Source organism: Balaenoptera ricei, chromosome 13, assembly GCF_028023285.1.
Source record: "Balaenoptera ricei isolate mBalRic1 chromosome 13, mBalRic1.hap2, whole genome shotgun sequence".
In the NCBI taxonomy this organism is placed as follows: Eukaryota; Metazoa; Chordata; class Mammalia; order Artiodactyla; family Balaenopteridae; genus Balaenoptera; species Balaenoptera ricei.
Window position 1 is genome coordinate 54543845 of NC_082651.1, and position 25468 is coordinate 54569312.

The following is a 25468-nucleotide window of genomic DNA, read 5'->3' on the forward strand; positions in this document are numbered from 1 at the left end:
CTCAGCATTTGCCTTATGTATTGAGGTGTTCCTATGTTGGGTGCATAAATATTTACAATTATTATAACTTCTTCTTGGATTGATCCCTTGATCATTATGTAATGTCCTTCTTTGTCTCTTGTAATAGTCTTTATTTTAAGGTCTATTTTGTCTCATATGAGAATTGCTACTCCAGCTTTGTTTTGATTTCCATTTGCATGGAATATCTTTTTCCATCCCCTCACTTTCAGTTTGTATGTGTCCCTAGGTCTGAAGTGAAGTGGGTCTCTTGTAGACAGCATATATATGGGTCTTGTTTTTGTATCCATTCAGCCAGTCTATGTCATTTGGTTGGAGCATTTAATCCATTTACATTTAAGGTGGTTATTGATATGTATGTTCCTATTTCCATTTTCTTAATTGTTTTGGGTATGTTATTGTAAGTCTTTTCCTTTTTCTTGTGTTTCCTGCCTAGAGTAGTTCCTTTAACATTTGTTGTAGAACTGGTTTGGTGGTGCTGAATTCTCTTAACTTTTGTTTGTCTGTAAAGGTTTCAATTTCTCTGTCGAATCTGAATGAGATCCATGCTGGGTAGAGTAATCTTGTTTGAAATTTTTTCCCTTTCATCACTTTAAATATTTCCTGCCACTCCCTTCTGGCTTGCAGAGTTTCTGCTGAAAGATCCGCTGTTAACCTTATGGGGATTCCCTTGTATGTTAATTGTTGCTTTTCCCTTGCTGCTTTTTATACTTTTTCTTTGTATTTAATTTTTGATAGCTTGATTAATATGTGTCTTGGCGTGTTTCTCCTTGAATTTATCCTGTATGGGACTCTCTGCACTTCCTGGACTTGATTGACTATTTCCTTACCCATATTAAGGAAGTTTTCAATTATAATCTCTTCAAATATTTTCTCAGTCCCTTTCTTTTTCTCTTCTTCTTCTGGGACCCCTATAATTTGGATGTTGGTGCATTTAATGTTGTCCCAGAGGTCTCTGAGATTGTCCTCGTTTCTTTTCATTCCTTTTTCTTTATTTTGCCCTGCAGTAGTTATTTCCACTATTTTATCTTCCAGGTCACTTCTCTGTTCTTCTGCCTCAGTTATTCTGTTATTGATTCCTTCTAGAGAATTTACCATTTCATTTATTGTGTTGTTCATCATTGTTTGTTTGCTCTTTAGTTCTTCTAGGTCGTTGTTAAACGTTTCTTGTAATTTCTCCATTCTATTTCCAAGATTTTGGATCATCTCTACTATCATTACTCTGAATTCTTTTTCAGGTAGACTGCCTATTTCCTCTTCATTTGTTTGGTCTGGTGGGTTTTTACCTTGCTCCTTCATCTGCTGTGTATTTCTCTGTCTTCTCATTTTGCCTAACTTACTGTGTTTGGGGTCTCCTTTTCACAGGCTGCAGTTTCATAGTTCCCATTGTTTTTGGTATCTGCTCCCCGTGGGTAAGGTTGGTTCAGTGGGTTGTGCAGGCTTCCTGGTGGAGGGGACTGGTGTCTGTGTTCTGGTGGATGAGCCTGGATCTTGTGTTTCTGGTGGACAGGACCGATTCCGATGGTGTGTTTTGGGGTGTCTGTGAACTTATTACGATTTTAGGCAGCCTCTCTGCTCATCAGTGGGTTTGTGTTCCTGTCTTGTTAGTTTTTTGGCATAGGGTGCCCAGCACTGTAGCTTGCTGATCGTTGAGTCGAGCTGGGTCTTAGCATTGAGATGGAGATCCCTGGGAGAGCTTTCACTGTTTGGTATTACGTGTAGCCAGGATACGGGTCTCTGGTGGAGCAATGTCCTGTACTTGGCTCTCTCACCTCAGAGGCTCAGGCCTGACACTGGCCAGAGCACCAAGACTCTGTCAGCCACACGGCTCAGAAGAAAAGTGAGGGAAAAAAAAGAAACAAAGAAGGAAAAAATAAAATAAAATAAAATAAAGTTATTAAAATAGAAAAAAATTATTAAAAATTAAAAAGTAATAATAAAAAAAAAGGACACTCAGAACCCTAGGACAAATGGCCAAAGCAGAGCTATACAGACTAAATCACACAAAGAAGCATACACATACTCACTCACAAAAAGAGAAAAAAGGAAAAATATATATATATATATGTATATATAAAAGGAAGAGAGCAATCAAATCAGTAAACAAATCTACCAATAACAATAAACTCTAAATACTAAACTGAGATAAACATAAAACCAGAATCAAATTACATGCAGAAAGCAAACCCCAAGTCTACAGTTGCTCCCAAAGTCCACCGCCTCAATTTTGGGTTGTTTTGTTGTCTGTTCAGGTATTCAACAGATGCAGGCACATCAAGTTGATTGTGGGGATTTAATCCTCTGCTCCTAAGGCTCCTGGGAGAAATTTCCCTTTCTCTTGTTTGTTCGCACAGCTCCTGGGGTTCAGCTTTGGATTTCGCACCCCCTCTGCATGTAGGTCACCTGAGTGCATCTTTTAGGATGTCTGAGGTCTTCTGCCAGCGTTCAGTAGGTGTTCTGTTGGAGTTGTTCCACATGTAGTTGTATTTTTGATATATTTGTGGGGAGGAAAGTGATCTCCGCGTCTTACTCCTCTGCCATCTTGAAGGTGCCCCTTCTGATCTATTCTTTTGAATCTTTAATCTCATACTTTAAACCATCACCAAACAATATAAATGACAGAAATATTCATACTGACACTAATACATACAAGCATTTGTTGAAAAATTATTATGTGCCAGACTCTGGGATATGCACTTTCATGCATAATCTCATTAATCATCAGAATCACTCTCTGAAGGGGATTCCCTGGCACTCCAGTGGTTAGGACTCTGTGTTTTCACTGCCGAGGGCCCTGGTTCAATACCTGGTCAGGGAACTAAGATCCGCAAGCCACATGGCATGAGGAAAAAAAAAAATCACTCTCTGACGAATGATATTGTTATCATCATTTTATAGCACAGCAAACTGAGATGTTGAAAGGTCAGACAGTTTCTCAAGGTCAAAAATTCAAGGAGCTAGGATTGAATCTAGGAATATGATCTCAGAGTGGGTACTCTTCATTTACTGCCTTTACTAGCATTGTGGGGTTTTCTTTCTTAGAAATCCAAATATCTGAGTTTACTTCCTTTTACTCCAGGTCAAAGTATTTAAAACTGACTAATGCCACTTGGAACTGAACTAATCATGCTAGGTCCTCAATGCAGATCCGAAGGGACCAGGCCAGCAGTGAGGGATGTCCTGGCTCCCCTTGAGAGCTTCATACACTGAAGTCAAAGATGCCTTCAGAACACAGGGAACTCCACATTGTTAGGCTGAAGTTGGACTTGGGACCAATTAGGCCTTGAAATTAACCTAACCTAGAATAACATATCTTAAGGAGGCTCATTCTAGCCCAGAATCACAATGTTGCAAGGCTATCCTAGTTCTCACAACTTTAGGAGGTTTAATTCTTTGAAGCAGTTTTAAAATGGTACTTTAAAGAGTCTTATAAAGCCTGGTGAAAACTCAGTGAAGAGAAGCATGCGTCAGTGTAAAATGTTAGTTTGTGCTAGAATTGACCCCTCAGGTTAATCCCTCATTCTAAGACCTGTTAAGGACCTATAAAGTAGGCTCTAGGTCATGAGGAAGACCTTCACTTTCAACCTTTGTCTTCTAACATCATTTGGGCATTTCATTACCTCTCTCTTTCACTGCTATCCAGAGTCATGAATTATTTCATTATGTATTTCATGCATGCTTAAAATAAAAGACTCATCTAATTGGCTCATATCTGAAATTTCTCCAGCTTGAAGGGAGAAGATACAGTAGGAGACAAAGAGGTTCTCAGGTCGAGGAAAACTCAGAATAAGGACATTAGACAGGCTGGGAGAACAGGAGTATAACATATTAACAATCTTGCTCATTCATGATTTCATGCCATTGACAATTTATCCTCAGATAATGAACTTTATATTGATTTTTAAGTGAAGATCTGTTTTAATAGTCATAGGAGGAAAGTCTCTGAAGAAAATAAATATTACCATGGCTATTGTAGGTGCAAGAGAAGCATGTATCAGTGAACTGTTTAGAGTGGGGGGAAAGAAGTCACTTTCATTTTTATCAGATTGAATCTATAGAACCCTTGGCAGTCACTTGTCTTGCATTGACCTTGGCATCTAGCAATGATCTAAGTGACTTGATTTCTCTCTGCATCCCTTCTTCTGTCATCTCTCCTAATAATGGCGTGATATGAGAAGTAACAAACAGCACTATAGGCAAGAGCACTGGAAACAAGGCTCAACCTTCCAAATTTAAGATATATCACTAAGTCCATGACACTTAATCATTTTTAATGTGTATCTGAGCACATTGTAATAGCTTATCAGTGCCAATGATGTAACTCATGAGAGTAAGTTAAAAATAGCACATAGGCAATTATGCAGCCTTCACTGGACTGTGCATATTATCCTCAGATTGCCCTGACAGCATGCTGTCCTGGAACAATTCCAAAGAAGTTATTTCTTTGTACTCTCTGCCGTCAGAACATCCCAGTAAAGCATGATTTCAGGTTCTGGTAACATGATGCTGCTACTATTATACAAAGCTCAGGGTTCATGGGACTTAGAGATAAGGTAATCGAAACAAACTCACAAATCGCATTTGGTTCATAAAAAGCTGAATCTCTCTAGAATATGCCAGGGATTTACTTTTACATTACTCCACTTCAAGGGAAAATATGCTGAAAACACTTATGTCCATGCTATGGATGAATAATGGTACCAAGTGATTCAAATGTCTGTTTCCAATTTCAGAAGTTCAGAGTTCTTAAGCCTCAAGTAGAATGAACTGATATTCACTCCAATTTTTCAGACCAGGGAGCTGGAGGCCACAAATAGCTCAAGATTCTCTCTGCCCCAGTGAGCAGCTTGCATTTAATAAATGTTCAGTATTAAAAGCATCCAAATGTGTGCTGATCTGAAACAAATCTAGAATGCCTGCTTCTGATCTTTGCCTTTGCTTTCCACAGTGACTTGAGTGATTCTTTTCTTGGCTTTCTCTGTTAGGTAATGCTGGCACTGACCAAAATCTCATTAGAACTCGGTGCACAAGGAATTCACCCAGAGGCTTCCTCAATTTCTCAATATGTAAAATGAGACACACATTTAAATATATGACTTTAACTATCAAAAGTCTGAAACGCCTAACCATCCCTCTTTTCTCCACCCTTAAAAATCACCAGTTATTTTATGTTGTCTTTTTAATCTAAAAGGAATATTTTTATATTTGAAGACAAAACGGTCGATTGTTAAACATCTTTATCGAGTAACAATTTGCATACCAAGATATTCACTCACTTGCAATTCAATGTTCTTAGTAATGTTACAGAGTTATTCAACAATCCCCACAATTTTAGAATATTTTCATTAACTTTAAAAAGAGTCTTCATGCCTATTTGAATTGTCTTTGCATCCTTGTAGGAAATCAGTTGGACATAAATGTAAGTGTTTATTGCTGGACCCCCAATTGTATTTCATTGATATATGTGTCTATCCTCAGGCCAGTGCTGCATAGTCTTGATTGTAATAGCTTTGTAGTAAGTTTTGAAATCAGGAGGTATGAATTCTCCAACATTGTTTTTTATTTTTTAAGGTTGTTTAGGCTATTCTGAATCTCTTGCATGCTCATATGAATATTAGGATCAGTTTGTCAGTTTAAAAAAAAAAGAAGAAGCTGAGATTTAGACAGATTGCATTGACTTTACGGATCAGTTTGGGGAGAATTTTCATGTTGATATTAAGTCTTCCAGTCCATGAACATTGGATGTCTTTCCATTTATTTAGGTCTTCTTTAATTTCTTTCTATGATATTCTGCACTTTTTAGTGTATGCCTTATATTTCTTTTGTTACATTTATTCCTAAATATTTTATTCTTTTTGATGCTATTGTAAATGAAGTTGATTTCCTAATATTATTGCCAGATTGTTCATTGCTAGTGTACAGAAATACAATTGTGTTTGTACATTGATTTTGCATTCTGAAAGTTGCTGAACTAATTTATTAGTTAAAATCTTTTTCTGCATTTCTCACATTTTTTTATATACAAGATTAAGTCATCTGCAAATAGAGGTAGTTTTACTTCTTCCTTTTCAATATGGATTACTCTTATTTATTTTTCTTGCCTAATCGCCCTTTGTAGAACCTTCAGTACTGTGTTGAATAAATGTGGCGAGAGTGGACATCTTATCTTGTTTCTGATTTTAAGGGAAAAGCTCTCAGTCTTTCACCATAAAGGATGATGTTAACTGTGGTTATTTTGTAGATATCCCTTACTAGGTTGAGGATGTTCCTTTCTATTTCTAGTTTTTTTAGTGTTTTGTAAGTAAAGGGCTGTTGGATTTTTGTCAGTTTTTTTTTTTTTTTTTTTGCATCTATTGAGATGATTGTGGTTTTTGCCTTTTATTCTATTAATATGTTGTAATTCACTAATGGATTTTTGTATGTTGAATCAACCTTGCATTCCTGGGATAAAACCCATTTGGTTATGGTATATAATCCTTTTTATATGTTGCTAGTTTGTAGTATTTTGTTGAAGATTTTTGCATCTATTTTCGTAAGAGTTATCACTCTATTGTTTTCTTTTATTCTATGTGATTCTGTCCCATGTAATGCATTGGAAAGTGTTCCCTCCGTTTCTATTTTTTGGAAGAGCTTGTGAAGCAGTAGTGTTCATTCCTCTCTACATATTTGCTAGAATTCACCAGTGAAGGCTTTTGGATCTGGGTTTTCCTTTGTAATGAATTTTAAAAGTATACATTTAATCTCTTTGTTATAGATCTATTCAGATTTTCTATTTCATCTTGAGTTAGTTTTGGTGCTTCGTGTCTTTCAAGGAATTTTTCCATTTCATCTAAGTTATCAAATTTGTTGGCATATAGTTCTTTTCAGTATTCCTTTCTAAAGATCAGTAAATTGTTCCTTTCTAAATATCAAAGATTATTTCTGCAAGATCATGTTTCTGTTTCATTCCTGACTACTAATATGGGTCTTCTCTCTTTTTTTCCCTTGGTTTGTCAATTTTTTTTATCTTTTCAAAAATCCAACTTTATATTTAATTGATTTCCTAAATTGATTTTCTACTTCATTTTATTTCCATTTTATTTGTATTTTCTTTATTTCTGCTCTAATCTTTGTTATTTCCTTCCTTCTTATTTCTTTGGGTTTAGTTTGCTTTTCTTTCTCTAGTTCTTAAGATGGATGTTTTGGTTATTGACTGAAATCTTTCTTCTTTTTGTAACACATGTGTTTACAACCATAAATTTCCTTCTGAGAATTGCTTGAGTTGCATCTCATAAGTTTGGTATGTTGTGTTTCATTTTAATTCACTTAATTTTTTTCTAATTTCCCTTGTGATTTCTTTGACCCATTAGCTATTTAAGCTTGTGTTGTTTAATTTCCACATATTTTTGAACTCCCCAAATTTCCTTGTTATTGATTTCTAATTTCATTCCATTGTGGTCAAAGAACATACTTTGTATATTACAGTCCTTTTAAATTTATTGAAGCTTGTTTTATGGCCTAGCATCTGATCAATCCTGGAGAATGTTCCATGTGTACTTAAGAAATATGTGAATTCTGATGTTTTGGGGTGAATTGTTCTTTAATGTCTTTTTTGTCTTTAAAATGTTGCTCTAAAGAGCAGTTGAAGTTGTATATATTCTTGTTGATCTTCTGAATAGTTGTTCTATTGATTCTTGAAGTCTCCAACTATTATTGTTGAACTATCTATTCTTCTTTTGTCCATTTTTCCTTTTTGAATTCAAAGCTCTGTTCTTAGGTGTATATATGTTTATAATTGTTATGTCTTCCTGGTGGATTGATCCTTTTATCATTATAATATGTCATTCTTTATCTCTATTAACACTTTTTAAAAACTTCAATTTGTTTGATAATAGTACAATGACTCTTGCTCTCTGATGGTTGCTATTCACATGACATATCTTTTTCTATCACTTTACTTTCAATTTATTTATATTTTTAAATCTAAAGATTGCTTTCAGTAGACAGCACATGGTTTTTGGTGAATTTTTAAAAAGCCAATCCAGTATTCTCTGCATTTGATCGAATTGCTTAATTCATTCACATTTAATGTTATTATTGATATGGTTTAATTTACATCTGACATTTTGTTTTCTATATGCTTCATCTTTTTATTTCCTCCATTCCTCCTTTACTGTCTTCTTTTGAATTAAGTGAATATTTTCTAGTGTAACATTTCAATTACTTTAATAATTTGTTATCTGTTGTAAGTAAAATAATGGACCCCAAATGATGTCCATGTTCAAATCCCTGCAACCTGTGAATATGTCACCTTACATGGCAAGAGTTAAGGATCTTGAGCTCGGGAAATTATCCTGGCTTATCTGAGTGGGTTCAATGTAATCACGAGGGTCCTTGCTACACCCCTCTTATTCCTTCTGGTGGCCGAGGGAGATTTTTAAGATTGTATACCTTCTCTTGATCCTTCAAACCCTGGCTGAGTGATCCTGCAAACCCAGGCTGAGTGCTTAAAGCCTCCTGTTTGTTTTTCCTAGGGCAGTGCCCTGAAATGGTTAAGTTTGTGTGTCTTCTACTGATGGCCCAGTTTGGCAGTCCACAAGTGAGGCATCCCGAATAGCTCATGGGAAGACTTCTTGATGGAGTCTGCACCACAGTTAATAGAATACATGGCCCTTTGTTGATTTCTAAGCCCTCCTTGCTGTAAGTCCTTGCTGCTCTTCTCTTATCCCAGCCTCTCCCAGCCACTCACTCATGCTGATCCCCCTCAGTATTCTGGATGGGGTGAGAAAGAGGCGGGCCAGTGTCCTGCACAACTGGGGAAGCTAGGCACTCAGTCACTGTGCTCTCACATTCCCCCATGGGAGGGGTTAAGAGCTGAGAGGGTCTCTCCTGGCACTAAACTGTGCCACCTTGGGGGGAAGGGTGATGCAGGTAACATAAAACTGTTCATTTTACCCTCTTCAGTGAGTCTTTTCTGTGATCTTTAGCTCCAGTGATGTGCTGGAACATCTCTGCTGAACTTCTGGACTCCCACAACAATACTCTCATCTGGGGATGGTTGTCAAAATTGGTGCACTGTGGAGAGATGACAATATAAAACTCCTATTCTGCCATCTTGCTGACATCACCTATACTAGTTTTTAAGTAGTTTGATTATCAGTCTTTAGGGTGATGAAAATATAGTCTTTGGAATTACTAATCTTTGATCCTGAGTTCAGCTTCCTTATTTCTTTTCAGCTGACAAATATTTTGCCCTCTTCCTGATATTTTAGTTATTGTGTAGTAAGTTTAGCAGTTAGATTTGATGTAATACAAAACCTTGGCTGAAATTTAATAAAGTAATATTTGCCTTTTAAGCCACGGATTCTTCCTCACCACCCAAAGAGAGCCAAAGTTAGACCTTCCTCCAGCTGCTCCTATTGTGAAGGACAGTATAACTTCATAGGAGGTGTTAACAATTCTAAACATAGTGCTAAAGAAATTCATTTTACTCCTCTGTTGGGAGGTGCTGGTGGGAGTAGGGAACCAATTAACAAGGAGAAAGGGGGTAATTATTAAGTGCGTAAAAGTTTCCCAAATCAAATTAGCACTTAAACACAGAGGTACATGGACTTCTCATCTTTAGACATATCACATGCTCCATTTTTAAAATGATGCAATGTCCCCATACTGAGGAGATTTAATTTGTAATTGCAGAAGATTCCCATTCTTACTAAAAAAGTAAAACCCTGTTAGTAAATTCAGTAAATTTGGTAAGTCTATTAAATTCAATCCTGGAAATTACCCTTTTTTCTTTCATTTTCTCCCCTATTCGTCTATATGCATTAAAAATATATATTTATAGGTTCTCCTCTTGGGTATTTCATTCTTTCTCTGGTTTTGGAAAATTCCTTTGTTGGTTATTGTAACATGAAGGCACCTCTGATTATTTAGATTACTCCTTTCTCCTTTGTCTCTGAGTACTATTTTATTACTATTTTATCTTGAGCCATCATTATAGAGGTCCTTGAGAATTTTCCATCCTTCCTTAAATTTCTGTTCTTTGCTGGATGTTTTTAAGCCTACATTATACAGCAACTTCCCTACCTACCCCCAGGCTGCTTTGTTGTAGCTGGAAAATGCTTCCCAAATGATTGGTATAGGGCTGTTCCTAGTGCTACAAATTTAATTAATCTCTGCTGTTGACATACTTTCTTCCATGCTTATAGCTAATGACTTCCTGTTGGATAAGCTCATGACTAGATCTTTATTTGCTTTCTTGAGTTTTGGAAAGTAAGGGTTCTCCTCTGTGAGGTTCAATTGCTTTCTGAAGACTTTTGGGCTGTGTCAGTGACACAAAATGGTTATCTAGTTAAAATTCTGAAAAGCAGTTCTTGAGATCCTGTTGTCCTTTTTAAATAGTTGTCATCCTGGGTGAATTTTTATCTTTCAAATAATCAATATCTGTGCATCTCTGTAATAAAAATATCTGCAAAGAATGTAGCTGCAAAGGGAACTTTTCTTACCAGCCTTCATCCACTTTACTGCTGCAGCTGCACACTTTATCCCAATGTTTGGAGAAAACCCTATTAACCCTCCCTACAGCATACTGACTCCTGAACTAATCCTAGTCTCCCTTCCTTGCAGTGCCAGTTTTCCTTGGGGAACCCCAGTGGGGAAAAAGGGAAAAGTGAAGAATGTATGTGCCACTGTGTGTAACTTTTCCTAGCTCCTGTTGCTCCTCTCACCTACCTCCATGTGCCATTTGGAGGCTGGATTATCACCCATTGTCCTGCTCTCCCTCCCCAAACCATCCCTCAACATAAGCTCCCACCCAGTGTCTTAACAACCTGAGATCCTCCTGTATTAATTAGGTGGGAAACTTTCAATTGCAAATTAAATGTCTTAAAGCAAACTGATAAACAATACTGGGTATTTCATTTCCTGTCACAGAACTGAAAGGTCCAGGAGTATATGGCTTCAGGCCAGTTTGATCCAGGTGCTCATATTCTGTCATTGAAAATCTGCCCCTCTCCAACTCTGTATTCTTATTACAGTAGTCTTAAATTTTGACTGTGGAACTTGGCTAAGCAGATTGCTTTCTGCTTTTTAACACACAAAGGGAAAATAATTCACTTTCCCCTTGGTCATTGCCCTACAAGCTCATCTACCCTCACCTATGAGCAGAAAAATACCCACTGCTTAAAAGATGGGGAAGATGTGTCTTTGGGGCATGGCTGAGTTAGATTTTTCAAAAACATTTTCTCACAGAAATCTTTTACTTATTTACACTTACTTAAGTTCTGCCTTGTTCCAAAAATGATTTAAGGTGGAAAAGAAAGATTGTTGTATGTGGCAGTGAACCTCAAAGTGCTTCTGAAACTGTATTTCATATATTTTATAAGTTAAACAGATTTCTGTGGATGGTCTACCCAATGTCCAATCACCATTTTTAACATTTCCTCTGAGGGGCATGGGTCCCAAGTGAAAAATGATTTACAGACTGAATTTTTTAGCACAATGGGGTCAGACTTACAGGGAACTGCCTTTAATTCCTTTTCATGTCAATGGCTAACTGAATTTCACTGGGCATTCTGTGTTTGATTTTATTATTATGTTTGTACAAGTGCCTTATTGAATGAGCATTTGGTCCCCTTTTTCCAAGCCAGATTCTCAGTCTAGATGAATCATATTGTTCATTTTTTTAGCTAGCTCATTACTTCAGGATTGAAATTTCATGCGTGTACAACACTATTGACTAATTTCTGCTAATGCCCAAGTGCTTTTTCCCCCCAAATATAAAATACATGAAATATGTATTGCCCAAATACCCTCAGGGCTCATCACTATGTGGAAATAATGAGTTTACACTAGAATTTACTCTCAATTCCTGCTTAGACATTTTCTTCCCTACTCAAGCAGGAACTCAGCATCTCAGAAAAATCTCCTTACCACTGCCACTGCATTACTCATAAAAGTATTCTTGAAAATTCTTAGGGAATATTCTCATATGGGTTTGTAAAGTCTATGTTCCCCTAGAGATCCATTGTTTCACCAGATTTCTCTGTTTTAAGAGAGTGGGCTCTGAAGCTAAACTACCTGGGTTTGAATGCTAGTGCCACCATTTAGCTTGTGACCTTGGGCAAGTTGCTTAACTTCTCTAAACTTGAGCTTGTTATCTGGGAAGTGGTGATTGTTTTAAGAGATAATGCATTTGGAGTTATTGGAGAGTACCTGACATGTGTTAAGTGCTCCATAAACATTAGTCTCTACTATTATCCACAGTATCTTCTGCTGCTTCTTCACTGTTTTAAGGTTCTTGCTGAGTATTAAATACGTGATTCTCAAAATCTGCAAATCCAGGGGCCATCAGAAGGGTCAGTACCATTGTATATTTATCCCAGAAATGGAGAGAAAGCTCCTGCTCGCATTTGGTTCAAATGCTTTCCTTGGAGCAGATTGGGGTCAAGGTGGCTCAAGATCTCTTCTAGTTTTCATCTCTCCTCCGGGCTGTCATGCGTCAAAAGTTACCTTTTTGCGGGCACTCTTCAGCTCATGAAAATCAATCAGTAGGACCTGAAGCCTGAATGGAGATAAGGGTAGGCACTAAAATCTAGTCCAGCCATGTAACAACTTCAGTGACCTCCCTCTACCGTCCGTCATGAACTCTGTACATTGGAAGGAACCATTTTGCCCATTGCACGTTCTACCCATAACTTATCTTAATTTTAGTTGTCTGTATATTAAGTGAGTTAGTGGACTGAATTCATGTAATTCAAGTCAGAACCTCTGCACTTGTATAGACATTTCAGTGTATTTTATTTTATCAATCCTACAATGCATTCTGCTTTTTTTTTTGCCTTCAGAAAATATTTAAAAACAATCTAGTTAAGTGAAATAACTTGATTATTTCTAGAACAAAAGTGACAATGAATGTAGTAAATACATTTTTAAAAACTATTCAAACATTTTAACTTTAGAATAACTATTTTTGACTGACTTAATATTTATTTATTTTAAACCAGCTACAGGATATTTATTTATTTTAAACCAGCTACAGGATATGCAACGTCTTATTTTAAAATTATTTTAAGATCACCAAAACAAACTAGACCCACGTGAAATCTTTTTAATGGGTAACTAGCCACTATTGAAAATATTTGGAATCTGCTTCAATTTTTGATGTCTTATCAATTTAGAAAAGCGTAGTGTCATGATTATGTAAGAGGACTAGGGGTTGTTTGCCTAGTTTGAATGCTGGTTCTACCATACAGTAGATGTGTATCTTGGGCAAGTTACTTAGCCTCTCTCTATTTTAGTTTCCCCATCTATAAAATGGGGATAATAATAGTCCAGATGTCATAGAATTGTTGTGAAGATTAAAATAGCTAATATATATTAAGTGGTTACAGTGCCTGGTACATAACAAGTACTCAAAAATCGTTGGCTATTATAATTAACTATGCCAAAAATAATGGACAAAAAGAACATGATTTTGACTTACTTAATATTTATTAAGCATCCAACTATGTGACAGGAACTGTGCTAGATTAAGGACTAAAAGGCAACTAAGACAAGATTCCTGCCCTCAAGAAACTAATAGTATTGTGTTCTAAAATTTTTAGATGATTGTCTCCATTAAACATTTCATTTTGGAGGACATTCATGAATGAAGCTTATCAAAGAGATGAAATTTGAAAAGGAAAAAGGTGTCTCTTCAATAAATGAAGAATTTTCTAAAGTAATCTTTACTGCATAAAGAATTTTTATGTGGTAATCTTTACTTTTTTATTCAAAATATCTAGATTTCAGGCAAATATGGCTATTTAGATGAATAGCTTTAATGGGATCAAGTGTCTAGGAAGAGTTAATGCAGATGCAGAGAAAGCTCTGAGCTTTATTTCTCCTAGAATTCATTAAAATAATTTTAAAATTAGCCTTTTGAAGATAAACAAATAATTTCCATTTTTAATGCAACCTTTTATAATTAGCATTTTCACACTTGTTTAGCATTTTCTTCCTTCAAAGAATAGAAAGCGTTATTTAAACTTGAGTGATACCGCTAAGTTTAAATAACTAGGAACGATACTTTTCTATCTTTTGCATAAAAGGCATATCATTTTCTTAAAATTCATCATCATCAAGAATTCTTAAAATGACACAAATTGGGAAATAATTTAGTTTCCCAATTATTACTGAGAATTTATGAAAAAGACTGCTAGTCAATCTCTTGGGATAAATAGAAGTGAATAGATAGAAAGGGTGCATATGCAAGTTTTGAAGAGAAACTGACCTTGTGTCAGTCTCTCAACCTTTCCTTCTTAACAGATGAATGTCATTTGCTGCGTCAGTGGTTTGAAGTCAATAACCATTGATGCTCTCCTTTGGGACCTCTTGTACTTACAAAGGCAATATTTTAGAATGAGGACACAGTCTGCTGATGAGTAAGTATCTCTAATGATGATAGGAAGAAATTTTACTTTGAAGCTCTAAAATTCAAAAGAATTATTGCTGCTCTGTTCTTTTTAGTAGTTATTGAACAATAATGGGGCATAATTCCCAACTACACTGAAGGAAAAAAAAGGTTATATCCAAAAGGAATTTTAAAATGCTTGTGTTCTACAATATATTACCCTTGCTCTGTTTGGAGAGCAATTTCAAAATGCTGACCCTGGTAAGAAACCTGGTAGAACAATACCTTTTCAAATGAGCCTGTTCATTTATGTGTAGGTCAGAAAGATGCAGAAGTTTAGTTTTCAGCCCAGATACATTCTCAGATATAAAATATAAAATAAAGTGCTCTGGAGAAAAGTTAAGTATAATAGGTGGATATGGAGTACTATTGGTGGGGCTTTAGTTTTAAATAAGGTCTACAGAGAATACCAATGAAGTCAGTATTATTATTTGCATTTTATCTTACACTTCCAAGATTTGTCTGTGACTATCTGATATTCAGTAATGGTTCAGTAAGAGTTTGGTTTGGGTACCTGAGATACTTAAATTAAACCCCAGTACAACCATCCTGAAATATAAAATCAAACCAACAAAATAAAACAAATGTCTCTGATAACAATTCATGAAATCTCTGTTAAATACCTCATTGGTCAAAAAGAAAATCAAAACCTTGATTGTGCAATGTTTGTAAAATAACAAAAGTAAAAACAGTAAGTTTCAGAACAAATAGGATATATCTACTATTAATTACAGCACAATTCCCATAGTCTGAAACTCCTAATTAAGAAAGATTAAAAGGATGAATTAATTATTTAAATCAAGTTTTTGAAAAAGATCAACAAGTGGGAACTAAGGAAAGGAGAAGGAATGATTTTAAAAAATGAAAGCATAAATTTATACATAAAGCAGAACCTATAAATGAATTCAAGACCTGGTTCTTTAAAAAAATGAAAGCATAAATTTATACATAAAGCAGAACCTATAAATGAATTCAAGACCTGGTTCTTTAAAAAAATGAAAGCATAAATTTATACATAAAGCAGAACCTATAAATGAATTCAAGACCTGGTTCTTAAAAAAAAAAAAACCAGATAAAATATATTAGATTTGAAATAAAAATGAGGAAATAAACAACTACACATAAAGAAAAAATCAAATTAGTTATAAATGAGTATCTTACATATTCTCTCTAATTCTATTTGAAAGCGTAGACGAAATAAAAGCTTTTCTGATTAAAAAATCCCATAAAAACCCGAATTAACTCAAAAAGATGTAGGAAAACTAAATAGTCCCCAAATCCAAGGTAAAAATTGAGAAAAGTGTTAATCCCCAGAAACATCACACTTAGAAGATTTTACATATGAAGTCTCCTAAATACTTTAAAGCTTTAGAAAGTAATAATTCTAATTATGTTAAATAATTTTTCTCACATAAAAAGTTTAAACTGATATCAAAATCTGATTAATGATAATAGAAAGGGAAAAACAAAAATGAACCACTTTATTAACCCATGAACACAAAAATGCAAAACACATTATTGGTAAATAGAATTAGAGCTATATAAAGGATGACTTAATTTTGGAAAAACTAGTGATATAATTTACCATATTAAAAGATGCAGAAAAATATGATCAATTTAATAGATGATAAAAATGCAGTTGCTTTAAAGCAATATTTATTTTTAATATAAAACTTTAAAAATGGAAATGGAAACTTCCTTAGCATGAGATAAATGCATGCCCAATTCAAAAGCAAGCATCAGGCTAAATAGTGAAACACTAAGATACTCCTCCTGTTACACTCAGGAGAAATACAGATATGCTCTTTTATATCATTATCATTTATTATTTTTCTGGAAATACAGACATTAGATTCATTAGACAAAAAATAAATTTAGATTTATAAATACTGGAAAGTATGGGCTAAATTTTAATTTTGCAAATGATAACAATTTTAAACTTGAAAACCCTAAAAGAATCAACTAAGAACTATTATAAAAATAATTTAGTGAAATAATAGATTTAAAATAAATAACCAAGAAGTTTTCTATATACAAAACTATCAATTTAGAAACACATAGTTTCTACATGTTCTATATAACAAGTGGAATCAGAAAAATAGTATTACAAAGATATATTCCAAGAAGATATTCCTGTAGTAAAGAACTACATCTGCATGGTAAATGAACATGAAAATTAGGTATAGAATTCCTTACATGGATATATGTCATTGTTAACGAATTTCAAGAATGAATAAATAATTATTCAGGCATCAGAAAAAGCTAATCACCTCCAAAAGAGACAAAAATCCAGACAGACCTCAAACTTCTGCATAGCAACACTCCATGCTCAACTATAAATGAGAATTGTCTGCACTGTGCTGTCCAATATCATAGTCACTAATTATATATGGCTTTTGAGCTCTTGAAATGTGGCTAGTTCAAACTGAGACATGCTCTGAGTATAAAATACATGCTGGATTTTGAAGACAATATAAAAAAATTTTTAAATCTCATTAATCATGTTTTATGTTGATTACATGTTAAAATGATATTTAGACACATTGGGTTGAATAAAATATATTATTAAAATTAAAAAATGTAATGGAATAAAATGTTTAATATACAATATCTGCAAATAATAATGTGTAGAACTAATGTGAAAAAAAAAAACTAAATCTTTTCTAAGGATAGTAAAGAAGTATCAAATAAAGAGAAAGACATACTTTGGATAAGAATAATCTATGTTAAAAATGTATATTTTTCTCAAATCTGTACATTTAATATACTCCTTTCAAAATACCAGCAAGATTGCTTTTAAGAAAATTTGCAAAATGATACTAAATTTCATTTGAAAAAATAGTGAGATTAAAATGAAAGATTGTAAATGAGAAGAGTAATGTTGGAAAATAAGCCCTACCGGATATTAACATAAAGTATAAAGCTAGAGAACTTTAAAGAGTTGGTCACTGATTTAAGAAAAGACTGAAGAGTATGGAAGTAAAAGTCAAAATATATGAAGATTTAATACATGATAAAGGTAGGATTCAAATAAATGGGGAAGGAATGGATTATTCAATAAACAATGTTCAATAAATTGGCTTAACATTTGACGAACTAAAGTGAGATCTCTACCTCATTTCTTATACTAAAATGAATTTCAGGTGAATCAAACATTATAACATAAAAAGTAAATTCATAAAAGCAATGGAGTAAAACATTAGAATATTGCTGTAGTGAAAGCCTTCTAAGCATGACACAAAATTTGGAAGTCGTAAAAGGGAGACTGATAAATTTGAGGACATAAAGATTAAATCCTTCAGTCAAAACAAAAAATTGAAGTCAGAACATGAATGACAACCATGGGAAAAAGTATCAGAAAAGCATATGAGAAAGGGCTAATTTTATTTTTATGAAAGGATTCACAAGTTAGTAAGAAAAAGTAGCTCAACCCTATAGAGATATGAACAAAATCATAAAGAGGTAGTTTACTAGGATGACCTTCACAACACATTTGTAACAACCACACACATAAATTCTGGAAACAATCTAAATATGTCAATTATGATTCACACAAATCATGAAGTATACTGAAAAAAATTTCCTTTAAAAATGAGGTATGGGCTTCCCTGGTGGCACAGTGGTTGAGAATCTGCCTGCCAATGCAGGGGACACGGGTTCGAGGCCTGGTCCGGGAAGATCCCACATGCCGCGGAGCAACCAAGCCCGTGACCCACAACTACTGAGCCTGCACTCTAGAGCCCACAAGCCACAACTACTGAGCCCTTGCACCACAACTACTGAAGCCTGTGCGCCTAGAGCCTGTGCTCTGCAACAAGAGAAGCCACCGCAGTGAGAAGCCCGCGCATCACAACGAAGAGTAGCCCCCGCTCGCCGCCACCAGAGAAAGCCTGCACACAGCAACGAAGACCCAACACAGCCAAAAAAATAAATAAAATAATAAAATAAATAAATTTATTTAAAAAATGAGGTAGATTTTTTTAAACTGATATGGAAAAATATCCAAACTACATTATCATATGAATAAGGGACCTAAAAATATGCCCAAATTTATTTTTACCTGTGAAAAAGCAGGGAATTTCTAACAGGTATCTCTATTAACATTGCAGTAGTGTTAACTTAGTGCAAAGTGTAACAAGTCTGTTCTATGGTAATAGTTGATTATTTCAAAAGTCATCAAATTAAATAGAATTTAAAGGGAAAAGAAAGGGGAAGATATAGACAGCAATGCACATAATTAAATGCATTATATTGATTTCCTATAAAACTGATTTTGTTACATTTTTTTAAGAGTATTATGTGAATTTAACATTTTGTTTTGGAGATAAGTATTTTGAAATAATGTAATCCATTGTGTAACTTTATAATAGACCCATATAAAACATGTAAAAGCTAAATTATTCAGTTTGCTATTCCACTGGATTCCAATGCCATATTTTAATGTAAGTATAAAGAGTTTAATTTAAGAACAGCGCCTTTTACAAATTACTGTGTTGTTTTAGCTTCGTGATTAATTTTTCTATAGCTGTTCTTCTTTCAGAATAAAAGAATAGTTATCTTAAATCTCTCCATAGTTGTACCTATTTCATCTTTGTTTCAAAATTTTAAAAAGATATGAGTAATTCTCATTCCTTCCTTCTTTATAGAAATATTATTTTAAAAATACTCTGCCTTCAAATATAAATTAAATGTAAACCAGAAGAATAAAATTTATTCAGCCATGAATTAATAATAGGTTACTAAGAACTTGAAAATTAATTCAGCACCAGGCTAAATTTTATCCTTTTCCCCTTTTTTCTCAAATCACTTTTATATAGCCACATTTTAGTGAGCAAATAGAAAGTTTCACAAAAGAAATTATTGTGCTAATTCTGTTGCTAACAGCAAGGCCCTAGGTAGTTTCAACGACTTTAAGTGGCTTCTATTTTCCCACAGGTTATTTGGAATTGGTTTATTATAACCAGGTAGGATGACACTATCCTTCCATTTTCTACCTAAGGAAGTGGGAACCCAGTTTAGAAGTTGTCATCACTCTGAGGTGAATCAATTCTAGAGCAGAGTGGGTGCTGGGAGCCCTTCAGTTCTTCCAATTTTCTCTCTGGTTTCAGATTTGCATGGATACCTCCAACTTAAATCTATCATCACAATTCTTTACTTCAATTACAAAACTCTTGGAAATTGAATAAAAACTTTTAATGAAATGAAGTGAATATAGTTGAGAAAAAAAACTTTTTATTTTTTTTGCTGTGACTAATTCTCTATTGCCAAATTTTCTGAAGAACATGCATCTGTAAACAAATGTCTAAAAACTTGGTGGGAGAAATTAGTTTGCAAATATCAGAGTTAAAAAAAACATTGAATACTTATACCTTTTTTTTCACTAAAAATCTTCCCTAGAACTAATTCGTATTCTAATTAGGATGGTGAATATCCCAGAGGGAAATATATCCCAAACTTGTTTGACCATGGAAGCTATTTTTTTCCCCTATAGAACATCTGTTTAGTAGAACAAATTTGGGTAATACTGATAAGAGCATATCTTTGGACATTTAAAAAAAAAAAAAAAGTAAGAAGAATTACCTTAATAATTGGACTTACAGCACAAATCTCCTGCTATATTAAAACAAATTTATACTTTAGAAAGTTAATGTGTAATATCACCTTTTATTGGTATAAGAATAACACATTTTATGATTTTAGTTAGAGGCTTCATAACTAACTGATAGAATTACTACACGTTGGAGGTGATGCTCTCGAGGACTCTGTTGGCCAAGTTGCTGCTATGCATTTGTTTGAATAGAGCTTTGCTAGTCATTGAAGGTGCTGTGCACAATGGCTCGGCCTTGTTATGGTCTGTAGGCTCTGTCCAAAATTTCAGCCACAGAGGCAGTCTGGATGTGAAGGCTGGCTCTAGAAGCCATGCAATTTGCCCACCCTCAAGCAATGATTATTTTGACTATGCAATGTGCAATGAGCAGATGAAAAAAGAAAGAGACATTTTCATATGTGAACACTAAGTTCTGTTCACTCTTGGAAGGCTCAATACCAGTACAGTGATGCCTGTGATAAATTTTAAGCTCTAAGTTTCTTCGTTATTGCTCCTGGTATTGTTAGGGAATTTAAACTGTCACTGTTCTTCTGGTCTGAGGTTTTCCTTAAATAGCCCATTTATTAATACTTATTTGAGGGAAATTTTAAAATTTTTTTCTGTTTTTTCCTCCTGCATATTTAAAGTCAGTTTAACATTACGAGGACTCTCAGGCAGTTGGGTTATTCTACTATGTCATTTGGCGGCTTAGTTTTCTGCTTTGTCTACATACCTGTTAAACTCTGTCTAAATGATAGATTGCAGTATTTTATTATTTTATCCAACAGATAATTTCACTATGTTCTCTTCTCAATTTCTGTGATCTACCACTTTCAATATATGTCTACAAAAACCTTCACTCTTTACTGTGTCTTATATGCAGCAAATGGGAGATTCGTTCATATTTGTAAAATTTCTTAGATTCTAAAAACGTCTTTGATATGAAGAGGAACAGAATTCCCATTATGATTCAAATAAGCAGAAGGGATATAAATGATCTGAAGCAGGTTTGTAAGTTTAGTTGGTGACTGTCTATGTGATGTAATTTCAGGGATCTCACAACACTAAAAAAAAAATGACTGAAAACATTCTGTTCTACATAATGGGATGTAGAACAGAATCTGTTCTATAGATTCTGTTTGTCTTAAGCCCTTTGATCAATGTTAAAATGTGCACAGACCTTCAGTTAGGTATGTAAACATATTATATATTAAGGATTTCAAGCAAATTGATTTAAGAGGAAGATTGAGTAGGGTAAGAGACTGCAGGAGGATTTGGGGTAGCTAATGTCGGGAGCTGAGGAGAAGGCCATGGAAGAGAAGAGGCTGGGGACACCAGACAACAAACAATTCCCTTTGTTAAATGCCAGCTCTGAATATCTCACTAAATCTCCTGAAAAGGAAAATGTGGCCAGTAGTGCCAGTGTGGATACACTGAAGAGCAGATAGCTCATAGTGTTGTCACTTTTTAGTCAGAAATGTGGTGCATGTTTTAAATTTGGGGATGGGGTATGAGAAAGGAAAGCATCTTTGCTAACACATCGCTGAAACTTTCTCGTGGATCTTGGGCTTCTTTTTACTTGAAGCTGGGCAGAATGACTGTGGCGTCTTCCTGAGGGGCTTGGGTTTTGGATTCTTTGAAGCCAGAATCTCTTCTCTCATCCAGAGGTTCTTCCCCTGCCTTAATATCTGTACCGCTCGTCACTGAATTTCAGGGCTGTATGCTCCAGAGGGAGGTAGGCTGAGAGAAGGAGGCTGGAAGTGGTGGAAATGGAAGACTGTGACTCTGTGAGGCTGAGTTTTATGGACGGGGCCCCCGGGAGGGGATTCTTGTGCTCTAACCCCAGGCCTTTAAGGCATAGCTGGTGCTGCACCTGTTTGGCCTTTATCAAAAACACTGGCACGCTACACACCACCGGGGTCTTTCTGAGAGGTGGTCAGTAGAAACCCATGCTGTTCTTTACCAAGCTTGTGCCTTTGAACTTGTAGGTATCTATTGATTGTATCAAAATGTCGTATGTCCCTCATCTTCAGTTTAAATGTTCCGTACCCCATGTGGTATGTTAATTCATGATCAGGTCTCCCCAAAAGAAAATCGATTAGGGTTGAATATACAGAAACTAGAAATGCCCTTCTAGAAAAGGTTAGTATGCTTTTCTAGAAGGGCATTTTAGTAACTTTATAGCCTCACACTCATAGTATCTTAGGGGAAGGAACCTCTGAAATCATGCAGTCCTATTCATTTGGCTCGTAGATGAAGAAGCTGGGGTCTGGATGGGTGAAGTGCCTTACCCGAGGCTTCAGAGCTAGACAGGAACACAGATCTTTGAGCCCCAGCCCCATGCTTTCCCTACTACATCACACTGCCCTTGGTGCCTCTTTGCAGTGACTTACCCCACCTCAAATAAAAAGGAGAAAGTGCTTCCCTTAAAGTATTCTAAAACGCCAAGTACTTGCTATAACTATTTGGCGCCACCAGTCAAAATATGCAAAACAATCACACTTCACTAAGGAAGATCGCCATTAGCTTCAGCATTCATTACACATGAAACACTATTGTAATTTATTTGGAATCTGAAAACAAATATTTAAATTTTACTAAAGACATAAAAAAATTGAAAATCTACAAAATGAAAGTTGTCTTGAAGAAATATAACGTAGGAATCCAAAGAGAAGACATCTGCTTATGTTAGTCCCTGCTTACTCAGCTATCTGCCTACCCTCCTGTTCCACTAGTGAGCTTGTTCTTACCATGTCTCCTCCCTGCTCCTTCTTAGCTTGACAGAGGCTTATGAATTCAAGAGGTTCAATTCAGTTTATTGTCCAATAAAGTTTTGCTCTGCATGAGCAAAATGATTCTTTAATTAAATGCACTGTCATGCATATTTCACAGATTATCTTCATTTTTCCTACTATGACTCTGATCTTCACTGCTTTCAAATCTTGAGATGGTTCTCTCGACTTTTGGTGTCTGATTCAGAAGACAGTCATTCCTCTTAAACCAGTTTACCTTGCTCAAGCCCTCACCTCAGTGTTCTACCCTGAAGTGGCCTTGGGGCTTGAAGTAACCTGGGTGAAGACGTTTTGCATACAGAGGACAATAGATATAGCAACATACTTTAAAATTTTTTAATTTATATTTTTCTAAAGTAATACTCAATGTTGCATATTAGATTCCCTGGGGAAAATATTCAGATTGAGATTTTGGTGGAAGTTTATTGGGAGTGCTCTTGGGAACCACACCTGTGAGAGAATGAAGGAAATAGGATGGTCTAGGGAGAAGTTGGAGGCAAGAGAGCTAGGCCTTAATACTCTCACATTAACCAATATCGGACGTGAGTTGCCTCCAGAATTTGGGGGGTGGGAGGTATGACCTAGGACAGGGAGGCTCTCTTTAGCTTAGATAGCCTTCTTCAGCCCAGGGTGAGGCCCAGAGATAAACTCAGGTGAAAGCATGAGTGGTAGATTGAGTCCTGAGGTTGATCTAGACAGGACACCCCAGCATCCACAAGAGCCCACCATTCGTATTGCTCAGATATGTAAGTTTCATATAACACACTCAGGGAACACCTCCCCCTGTATCCTCTTGGGCTTTTCCTAGGAAAATTACAAGTAAAGTTTAGTGGGATGAGCTATAGCTCTAGCTGCTTCAGCTGGTCTCAAGGCTACAACTTAATGTGTCTGTCTTCTCCTAACCTTCCTAAGTTCCACTTACGTTTGGCTTGTACCTCATAGTCTGGATGGCTCACTTGCTAGGATGACTCAGACCCTAATCTCTGTAGGCTCTGAGCCCTGGATAACACGTTCTTCACAGTATATGCCTGTGAATTTGCCCCTTTACAATCAAAATGGTGCTGATAAAGTTCATCTGGGTGCCAGCATGTTCTTCCATGCCTTCATTATGTAATAGCTGTCCTACTTATTCCTGATGATTAGGCCAATTGTCATGCCAGGATGTAACTCCTTTCCTTGCCAAGTGGTCTCAGTACAAGAAACATAAAGGGAATGGGCAGCACCCATAGCTTAAATTTCAATGGCACTCTTACTGTGTACCATGATGGAAGCATTCATACCTGGGAACCAGAAGTTTTAAACCTGCAGAGCCCTGTGTTGAGGGGAAGAGAAGCACACATTCCTCAAGTGGGTCACTGGGAGTGAGGGTAAGCTGAGCCTCTCCTGTTTCCACCCTTTGTTTCCTGGACCTATTTTTCTGTCTGTTGGGAAGACAGCACAATTAATAGGTCATTGATTTAGAGTGTTACATAACATTCTGTAGGAAGAGCCCCCATTTTCCCAGGGTGTTAATTGTGAGCTGGGGCTTCAGCTGTGCCTTCATCAGGCCATTCCATTGCTCTACCAGGTCAGCATCTTCTAGAAGGCACAGTAAGCAATAGCACCAGTGGATTGCCTGGTCATGTAACCATTCCAAAGTCTATGGGATTCTGTGTCAGTGGATCGAACACTGTGTAAGCTCTTGGAGCGTGAGGGTGGATAGGCCCTGCAGGCAGGAAAAGCAAACCCATACTTGGAAAGTATGCTGATGCCATTCAAGTTGAGTTGCTGCCATTCCAGTGTAAAGAGAAAAATCCAGTCTGATCAACTAGCCAAATCTTTATCGGAAAGACCTTTTCCATGTTCCTTTACTGAAATCCTGGGGTTTGTTGTTAGGAAAAGAAATTACAGCTGGGCCTCTCCTGCTTTTCTTGTGTTCTTATTTTCATTCTTCCACTTATAGCTCTGTAATTTTAGGCTAGTCACTTAACTTCTTTGACCTTAAGATTTTATATCAGTAAGTGCATAATCCTTCTCCTTCTCCTTCTTCACACATTTATTGTGAAAAACCCAGACACTCTACTAATGTAGAAGGGATAGTTTTATAGTGATATCATGTCTAGGGATAAGAGAACAGTACAAAGGGGAGAACTAGAAAAAAACAAAACAAAACAAAAAACCTTTTTTTTTCTTTCAAACGGCGTCCCAATTTGCCTAGTGTCAGGATCATACACATTTTACAGAGAAATAAGGAAAACACAACTCATTGGTTTTGTTTCAGAACAGACAGGGGCTGTGTCTGTATAGCAACCAGCAAAAGATGGAGAAGGGCAGGTTTCAGATGATGGTCCAGATGCTTGCTGATATTCACAGTATAAACAAAGCAGCTGGGTGGTTGACTGAATCTCCCATTCATCACTAAGACCCTTGGCCTTGTGTGGACAAAATTGTAAGTTGATGATGGGGAGAAAAAGAATCCATATAGACAGAAAAACAGAATTATACATAATTCCAGTCTGGTATGTTTGAATGTAAATGTCTCTCCTTGTACTCTCATAATGAGTGGGAGTCTTAGGCAGCCTATTATAACAGCAGGGGCGGCCATAAAGACAGTAGGGATATAAATGATGACAGGATAAATAGTCTTCCGTTCTACTGCAG